This window comes from Ambystoma mexicanum, chromosome 12 (assembly GCF_040938575.1).
Source record: "Ambystoma mexicanum isolate Mex_15411 chromosome 12, UKY_AmexF1_1, whole genome shotgun sequence".
In the NCBI taxonomy this organism is placed as follows: Eukaryota; Metazoa; Chordata; class Amphibia; order Caudata; family Ambystomatidae; genus Ambystoma; species Ambystoma mexicanum.
Genome location: NC_090936.1, coordinates 986,124,732 through 986,134,928, shown reverse-complemented (window position 1 = coordinate 986,134,928; position 10,197 = coordinate 986,124,732).

Genomic DNA, 10,197 nt, shown 5'->3' with positions numbered 1-10,197 from the left:
CTCACATGTGTGGGGGCACCTACCTGGGCACCAAGGGGAAAGCCTAAAACCCAAGAAACCCCAAGTCTATTTTCAGACCAGAATTTCAGACTCTCTGCCGACCGGCACACCATACGGATATGGGCCTCGGGTGTCCAAGCCACCAAGGAAAACAGGGAACCCCATGCATTTCCGAAAAGAGGACACCCGTGGGAATCCGCATAGTTACGATTTGGGCAAATCGCCCCAGAATTTAGTACCCAGACACCCCTGCAAATCCGAAATGTGGGGAAAAAAACGTGTTTTCCGCACATTTTGTTCGGCTCACCCATCGAAACACACCCCCAACAACACATGGCCTACCGTCCCGCGTTCCCACAGGTGTCTCGATGAAAACGGTACCTCACATGTGTGGGTGCACCTACCTGGGCACCAAGGGGAAAGCCTAAAACACAAGAAACCCCAAGTCTATTTTCAGACCAGAATTTCAGACTCTCTGCCGACCGGCACACCATACAGTTATGGGCCTCGGGTGTCCAAGCCACCAAGGAAAACAGGGAACCCCATGCATTTCCGAAAAGAGGACACCCGTGGGAATCCGCAGAGGTACGATTTGTGCAAATCGCCCCAGAATTTAGTACCCAGACACCTCTGCAAAGTCTGAAATATGGGGGAAAAAACGAATTTTCGGCACATTTCGCTCGGCTCACCCATCGAAACACGCCCCCAACAACACATGGCCTACCGTCCCGTGTTCCCACTGGTGTCCCGGTGAAAACGGTACCTCACATGTGTGGGTGCACCTACCTGGGCGCCAAGGGGAAAGCCTAAAACACAAGTAACCCCAAGTGTGTTTTCAGACCGGAATTTCAGACTCTCTGCCGATCGGCACACCATACAGATATGGGCCTCGGGTGTCCAAGCCACCAAGGAAAACAGGGAACCCCATGCATTTCCGAAAAGAGGACACCCGTGGGAATCCGCAGAGTTACGATTTGGGCAAATCACCCCAGAATTTAGTACCCAGACACCCCTGCAAAGTCCGAAATGTGGGGAAAAAAATGCGTTTTCCGCACATTTTGTTCGGCTCACCCATCGAAACACGCCCCCAACAACACATGGCTTACCGTCCCGCGTTCCCACAGGTGTCTCAATGAAAACGGTACCTCACATGTGTGGGTGCACCTACCTGGGCGCCAAGGGGAAAGCCTAAAACACAAGTAACCACAAGTCTGTTTTCAGACCGGAATTTCAGACTCTCTGCCGACCGGCACACCATACAGATATGGGCCTCAGGTGTCCAAGCCACCAATGAAAACAGGGAACCCCATGCATTTCCGAAAATAGGACACCCGTGGGAATCAGCAGAGGTACTATTTGTGCAAATCGCCCCAGAATTTAGTACACAGACACCTCTGCAAAGTCTGAAATTTGGGGGAAAAAACGCATTTTCGGCACATTTTGCTCGGCTCACCCATCGAAACACGGCCCCAACAACACATGGCTTACCGTCCCGTGTTCCCACTGGTGTCCCGGTGAAAACGGCACCTCACATGTGTGGGTGGACCTACCTGGGCGCCAAGGGGAAAGCCTAAAACACAAGTAACCACATGTCTGTTTTCAGACCGGAATTTCAGACTATCTGCTGACCGGCACACCATACAGATATGGGCCTCGGGTGCCAAGCCACCAAGGAAAACAGGGAACCCCATGCATTTCCGAAAAGAAGACACCCGTGGGAATCTGCAGAGGTATGATTTGCGCAAATCGCCCCAGAATTTATTACCCAGACACCCCCGCAAAGTCCGAAGTGTGGCGAAAAAACGTATTTTCCGCACATTTCGCTCAGCTCACCCATCGAAACACGCCCCCAAAAACACATGGCCTACCGTCCCGTGTTCCCACAGGTCTTCCGATGAAAACAGTACCTCACATGTGTGGGTGCACCTACCTGGGCGCCAAGGGGAAAGCCTAAAACACAAGTTACCCCAATTCTGTTTTCAGACCGGAATTTCAGACTCCCTGCCGATCGGCACAACATACAGATATGGGCCTTGGGTGTCCAAACCACCAAGGAAAATAGGGAACCCCATGCATTTCCGAAAAGAGGACACCCGTGGGAATCCACAGAGGTATGATTTGGGCAAATCGCCCCAGAATTTATTACCCAGACAACCCTGCAAAGTCCAAAATGTGGGGGGAAAAACGCATTTTCCGCACATTTCGCTCGGCTCACCCATCGAAACACGCCCCCAACAACACATGGCCTACCGTTCCCACAGGTGTCCCGATGAAAACGGTACCTCACATGTGTGGGTGCACCTACCTGTGCGCCAAGGGGAAAGCCTAAAACACAAGTAACCCCAAGTCTGTTTTCAGACGGGAATTTCAGACTCTCTGCCGACCCGCACACCATACGGATATGGGCCTCGCGTGTCCAAGCCACCAATGAAAACAGGGAACCCCATGCATTTCCGAAAAGAGGACACCCGTGGGAATCCGCAGAGGTATGATTCGGGCAAATCGCTCGAGAATTTAGTACCCAGACACCCCTGCAAAGTCCAAAATGTGGGAAAAAAAATGCATTTTCCGCACATTTCGCTCAGCTCACCCATCGAAACACGCCCCCAAAAACACATGACCTACCGTCCCGCGTTCCCACAGGTGTCCTGATGAAAACGGTACCTCACATGTGTGGGTGCACCTACCTGGGCGCCAAGGGGAAAGCCTAAAACACAAGTAACCCCAAGTCTGTTTTCAGACGGGAATTTCAGACTCTCTGCCGACCGGCACACCATACAGATATGGGCCTCGGGTGTCCAAGCCACCAAGGAAAACAGGGAACCTCATGCATTTCCGAAAAGAGGACACCCGTGGGAATCCGCAGAGGTACGATTTGGGCAAATAGCCCCAGAATTTAGTACCCAGACACACCTGCAAATTCCGGAATGTGGGGGAAAAAATGCATTTTCTGCACATTTCGCTCAGCTCACCCATCGAAACACGCCCCCAACAACACACGGCCTACGGTCCTGCGTTCCCACAGGTGTCCCGATGAAAATGGTACCTCACATGTGTGGGGGCACCTACCTGGGCACCAAGGGGAAAGCCTAAAACACAAGTAACCCCAAGTCTATTTTCAGACCGGAATTTCAGACTCTCTGCCGACCGGCACACCGTACAGATATGGGCCTTGGGTGTCCTAGTCCCCAAGGAAAACAGGGAACCCCATGCATTTCCGAAAAGAGGACACCCGTGGGAATCTGCAGAGGTACAATTTGGGCAAATCGCCCCAGAATTTAGTACCCAGACACCCCCGCAAAGTCCGAAGTGTGGGGAAAAAACACATTTTCTGCACATCTCGCTTGGCTCACCCATCGAAACACGCTCCCAACAACACATGGCATACCGTCCCGCTTTCCCACAGGTGTCCCGATGAAAACGGTACCTCACATGTGTGGGGGCACCTACCAGGGCTCCACGGGGAAAGCCTAAAACACAAGTAACCCCAAGTCTGTTTTCAGACCGGAATTTCAGACTCTCTGCCGACCGGCACACCATACAGATATGGGCCTCGGGTGTCCAAGCCACAAAGGAAAACAGGGAACCCCATGCATTTCCGAAGAGAGGACACCCGTGGGAATCCGCAGAGGTATGATTCGGGAAAATCACCCCAGAATTTAGTACCCAGACACCTCTGCAAAGTCTGAAATTTGGGGGAAAAAACGCAATTTCCGCACATTTCACTCAGCTCACCCATCGAAACACGCCCCCAAAAACACATGGCCTACCGTCCCGCGTTCCCACAGGTGTCCCGATGAAAACAGTACCTCACATGTGTGGGTGCACCTACCTGGGCGCCAAGGGGAAAGCCTAAAACACAAGTATCCCCAAGTCTGTTTTCAGACCGGAATTTCAGACTCTCTGCCGACCGGCACACCATACAGATATGGGCCTCGGGTGTCCAAGCCACCAATGACAACAGGGAACCCCATGCATTTCCGAAAAGAGGACACCCGTGGGAATCCGCAGAGGTAAGTTTTGTGCAAATCGCCCCAGAATTTAGTACCTAGACACCTCTGCAAAGTCTGAAATTTGGGGGGAAAAACACAATTTCGGCACATTTCGCTCGGCTCACCCATCGAAACACGCCCCCAACAACACATGGCCTACCGTCCCGTGTTCCCACAGGTGTCCCGGTGAAAACGGTACCTCACATGTGTGGGTGCACCTACCTGGGCGCCAAGGGTAAAACCTAAAACACAAGTAACCCCAAGTCTGTTTTCAGACTGGAATTTCAGACTCTCTGCCGACCGGCACACCATACAGATATGGGCCTCTGGTGTCCAAGCCACCAAGGAAAATAGGGAACCCCATGCATTTCTGAAAAGAGGACACCCGTGGGAATCCGTAGAGGTACGATTTGGGCAAATCGCCCCAGAATTTAGTACCCAGACACCCCCGCAAAGTCTGAAATGTGGGGAAAAAATACATTTTCTGCACATTTCGCTTGGCTCACCCATCGAAATACGCCCCCAACAACACATGGCCTACCGTCCCGCGTTCCCACAGGTGTCCCGATGAAAACGGTACCTCACATGTGTGGGGGCACCTACCTGGGCACCAAGGGGAAAGCCTAAAACCCAAGAAACCCCAAGTCTATTTTCAGACCAGAATTTCAGACTCTCTGCCGACCGGCACACCATACGGATATGGGCCTCGGGTGTCCAAGCCACCAAGGAAAACAGGGAACCCCATGCATTTCCGAAAAGAGGACACCCGTGGGAATCCGCATAGTTACGATTTGGGCAAATCGCCCCAGAATTTAGTACCCAGACACCCCTGCAAATCCGAAATGTGGGGAAAAAACATGTTTTCCGCACATTTTGTTCGGCTCACCCATCGAAACACGCCCCCAACAACACATGGCCTACCGTCCCGCGTTCCCACAGGTGCCTCGATGAAAACAGTACCTCACATGGGTGGGTGCACCTACCTGGGCGCCAAGGGGAAAGCCTAAAACACAAGTAACCCCAAGTCTGTTTTCAGACCGGAATTTCAGACTCTTTTCCGACCGGCACACCATACAGATATGGGCCTCGGGTGTCCAAGCCACCAAGGAAAACAGGGAACCCCATGCATTTCCGAAAAGAGGACACCCGTGGGAATCTGCACAGGTATGATTTGTGCAAATCGCCCCAGAATTTATTACCCAGACACCCCCGCAAAGTCCGAAATGTGGGGGGAAAAAACGCATTTTCCGCATATTTTGCTCGGCTCACCCATCGAAACAAGCCCCCAACAACACATGGCCTACCGTCCCGCATTCCCATAGGTGTCCCGATGAAAACGGTACCTCACATGTGTGGGTTTACCTACCTGCGCGCCAAGGGGAAAGCCTAAAACACAAGTAACCACATGTCTGTTTTCAGACCGGAATTTCAGACTCTCTGCTGACCGGCACACCATACAGATATGGGCCTCGGGTGCCAAGCCACCAAGGAAAACAGGGAACCCCATGCATTTCCGAAAAGAGGACACCCGTGGGAATCTGCAGAGGTATGATTTGCGCAAATCGCCCCAGAATTTATTACCCAGACACCCCCGCAAAGTCCGAAGTGTGGCGAAAAAACGTATTTTCCGCACATTTCCCTCAGCTCACCCATCAAAACACGCCCCCAAAAACACATGGCCTACCGTCCCGTGTTCCCACAGGTCTTCTGATGAAAACAGTACCTCACATGTGTGGGTGCACCTACCTGGGCGCCAAGGGGAAAGCCTAAAACACAAGTTACCCCAATTCTGTTTTCAGACCGGAATTTCAGACTCTCTGCCGATCGGCACAACATACAGATATGGGCCTTGGGTGTCCAAACCACCAAGGAAAATAGGGAACCCCATGCATTTCCGAAAAGAGGACACCCGTGGGAATCCACAGAGGTATGATTTGGGCAAATCGCCCCAGAATTTATTACCCAGACAACCCTGCAAAGTCCAAAATGTGGGGGGAAAAACGCATTTTCCGCACATTTCGCTCGGTTCACCCATCGAAACACGCCCCCAACAACACATGGCCTACCGTTCCCACAGGTGTCCCGATGAAAACGGTACCTCACATGTGTGGGTGCACCTACCTGTGCGCCAAGGGGAAAGCCTAAAACACAAGTAACCCCGAGTCTGTTTTCAGACGGGAATTTCAGACTCTCTGCCGACCCGCACACCATACGGATATGGGCCTCGGGTGTCCAAGCCACCAATGAAAACAGGGAACCCCATGCATTTCCGAAAAGAGGACACCCGTGGGAATCCGCAGAGGTATGATTCGGGCAAATCGCTCCAGAATTTAGTACCCAGACACCCCTGCAAAGTCCAAAATGTGGGAAAAAAAATGCATTTTCCGCACATTTCGCTCAGCTCACCCATCGAAACACGCCCCCAAAAACACATGGCCTACCGTCCCGCGTTCCCACAGGTGTCCCGATGAAAACGGTACCTCACATGTGTGGGTGCACCTACCTGGGCGCCAAGGGGAAAGCCTAAAACACAAGTAACCCCAAGTCTGTTTTCAGACGGGAATTTCAGACTCTCTGCCGACCGGCACACCATACAGATATGGGCCTCGGGTGTCCAAGCCACCAAGGAAAACAGGGAACCTCATGCATTTCCGAAAAGAGGACACCCGTGGGAATCCGCAGAGGTACGATTTGGGCAAATAGCCCCAGAATTTAGTACCCAGACACACCTGCAAATTCCGGAATGTGGGGGAAAAAATGCATTTTCTGCACATTTCGCTCGGCTCACCCATCGAAACACGCCCCCAACAACACACGGCCTACCGTCCTGCGTTCCCACAGGTGTCCCGATGAAAACGGTACCTCACATGTGTGGGGGCACCTACCTGGGCACCAAGGGGAAAGCCTAAAACACAAGTAACCCCAAGTCTATTTTCAGACCGGAATTTCAGACTCTCTGCCGACCGGCACACCATACAGATATGGGCCTTGGGTGTCCTAGTCCCCAAGGAAAACAGGGAACCCCATGCATTTCCGAAAAGAGGACACCCGTGGGAATCTGCAGAGGTACAATTTGGGCAAATCGCCCCAGAATTTAGTACCCAGACACCCCCGCAAAGTCCGAAGTGTGGGGAAAAAACACATTTTCTGCACATCTCGCTTGGCTCACCCATCGAAACACGCTCCCAACAACACATGGCATACCGTCCCGCTTTCCCACAGGTGTCCCGATGAAAACGGTACCTCACATGTGTGGGGGCACTTACCAGGGCTCCACGGGGAAAGCCTAAAACACAAGTAACCCCAAGTCTGTTTTCAGACCGGAATTTCAGACTCTCTGCCGACCGGCACACCATACAGATATGGGCCTCGGGTGTCCAAGCCACAAAGGAAAACAGGGAACCCCATGCATTTCCGAAGAGAGGACACCCGTGGGAATCCGCAGAGGTATGATTTGGGCAAATCACCCTAGAATTTAGTACCCAGACACCTCTGCAAAGTCTGAAATTTAGGGGAAAAAACGCAATTTCCGCACATTTCGCTCAGCTCACCCATCGAAACACGCCCCCAAAAACACATGGCCTACCGTCCCGAGTTCCCACTGGTGTCCCGATGAAAACAGTACCTCACATGTGTGGGTGCACCTACCTGGGCGCCAAGGGGAAAGCCTAAAACACAAGTATCCCCAAGTCTGTTTTCAGACCGGAATTTCAGACTCTCTGCCGACCGGCACACCATACAGATATGGGCCTCGGGTGTCCAAGCCACCAATGACAACAGGGAACCCCATGCATTTCCGAAAAGAGGACACCCGTGGGAATCCGCAGAGGTAAGTTTTGTGCAAATCGCCCCAGAATTTAGTACCTAGACACCTCTGCAAAGTCTGAAATTTGGGGGGAAAAACACAATTTCGGCACATTTCGCTCGGCTCACCCATCGAAACACGCCCCCAACAACACATGGCCTACCGTCCCGTGTTCCCACAGGTGTCCCGGTGAAAACGGTACCTCACATGTGTGGGTGAACCTACCTGGGCGCCAAGGGTAAAACCTAAAACACAAGTAACCCCAAGTCTGTTTTCAGACTGGAATTTCAGACTCTCTGCCGACCGGCACACCATACAGATATGGGCCTCTGGTGTCCAAGCCACCAAGGAAAATAGGGAACCCCATGCATTTCTGAAAAGAGGACACCCGTGGGAATCCGTAGAGGTACGATTTCGGCAAATCGCCCCAGAATTTAGTACCCAGACACCCCCGCAAAGTCTGAAATGTGGGGAAAAAATACATTTTCTGCACATTTCGCTTGGCTCACCCATCGAAATACGCCCCCAACAACACATGGCCTACCGTCCCGCGTTCCCACAGGTGTCCCGATGAAAACGGTACCTCACATGTGTGGGGGCACCTACCTGGGCACCAAGGGGAAAGCCTAAAACCCAAGAAACCCCAAGTCTATTTTCAGACCAGAATTTCAGACTCTCTGCCGACCGGCACACCATACGGATATGGGCCTCGGGTGTCCAAGCCACCAAGGAAAACAGGGAACCCCATGCATTTCCGAAAAGAGGACACCCGTGGGAATCTGCATAGTTACGATTTGGGCAAATCGCCCCAGAATTTAGTACCCAGACACCCCTGCAAATCCGAAATGTGGGGAAAAAAACGTGTTTTCCGCACATTTTGTTCGGCTCACCCATCGAAACACACCCCCAACAACACATGGCCTACCGTCCCGCGTTCCCACAGGTGTCTCGATGAAAACGGTACCTCACATGTGTGGGTGCACCTACCTGGGCACCAAGGGGAAAGCCTAAAACACAAGAAACCCCAAGTCTATTTTCAGACCAGAATTTCAGACTCTCTGCCGACCGGCACACCATACAGTTATGGGCCTCGGGTGTCCAAGCCACCAAGGAAAACAGGGAACCCCATGCATTTCCGAAAAGAGGACACCCGTGGGAATCCGCAGAGGTACGATTTGTGCAAATCGCCCCAGAATTTAGTACCCAGACACCTCTGCAAAGTCTGAAATATGGGGGAAAAAACGAATTTTCGGCACATTTCGCTCGGCTCACCCATCGAAACACGCCCCCAACAACACATGGCCTACCGTCCCGTGTTCCCACTGGTGTCCCGGTGAAAACGGTACCTCACATGTGTGGGTGCACCTACCTGGGCGCCAAGGGGAAAGCCTAAAACACAAGTAACCCCAAGTCTGTTTTCAGACCGGAATTTCAGACTCTCTGCCGATCGGCACACCATACAGATATGGGCCTCGGGTGTCCAAGCCACCAAGGAAAACAGGGAACCCCTTGCATTTCCGAAAAGAGGACACCCGTGGGAATCCGCAGAGTTACGATTTGGGCAAATCGCCCCAGAATTTAGTACCCAGACACCCCTGCAAAGTCCGAAATGTGGGGAAAAAAACGCGTTTTCCGCACATTTTGTTCGGCTCACCCATCGAAACACGCCCCCAACAACACATGGCTTACCGTCCCGCGTTCCCACAGGTGTCTCGATGAAAACGGTACCTCACATGTGTGGGTGCACCTACCTGGGCGCCAAGGGGAAAGCCTAAAACACAAGTAACCACAAGTCTGTTTTCAGACCGGAATTTCAGACTCTCTGCCGACCGGCACACCATACAGATATGGGCCTCAGGTGTCCAAGCCACCAATGAAAACAGGGAACCCCATGCATTTCCGAAAATAGGACACCCGTGGGAATCCGCAGAGGTACTATTTGTGCAAATCGCCCCAGAATTTAGTACACAGACACCTCTGCAAAGTCTGAAATTTGGGGGAAAAAACGCATTTTCGGCACATTTTGCTCGGCTCACCCATCGAAACACGGCCCCAACAACACATGGCTTACCGTCCCGTGTTCCCACTGGTGTCCCGGTGAAAACGGCACCTCACATGTGTGGGTGGACCTACCTGGGCGCCAAGGGGAAAGCCTAAAACACAAGTAACCACATGTCTGTTTTCAGACCGGAATTTCAGACTATCTGCTGACCGGCACACCATACAGATATGGGCCTCGGGTGCCAAGCCACCAAGGAAAACAGGGAACCCCATGCATTTCCGAAAAGAGGACACCCGTGGGAATCTGCAGAGGTATGATTTGCGCAAATCGCCCCAGAATTTATTACCCAGACACCCCCGCAAAGTCCGAAGTGTGGCGAAAAAACGTATTTTCCGCAC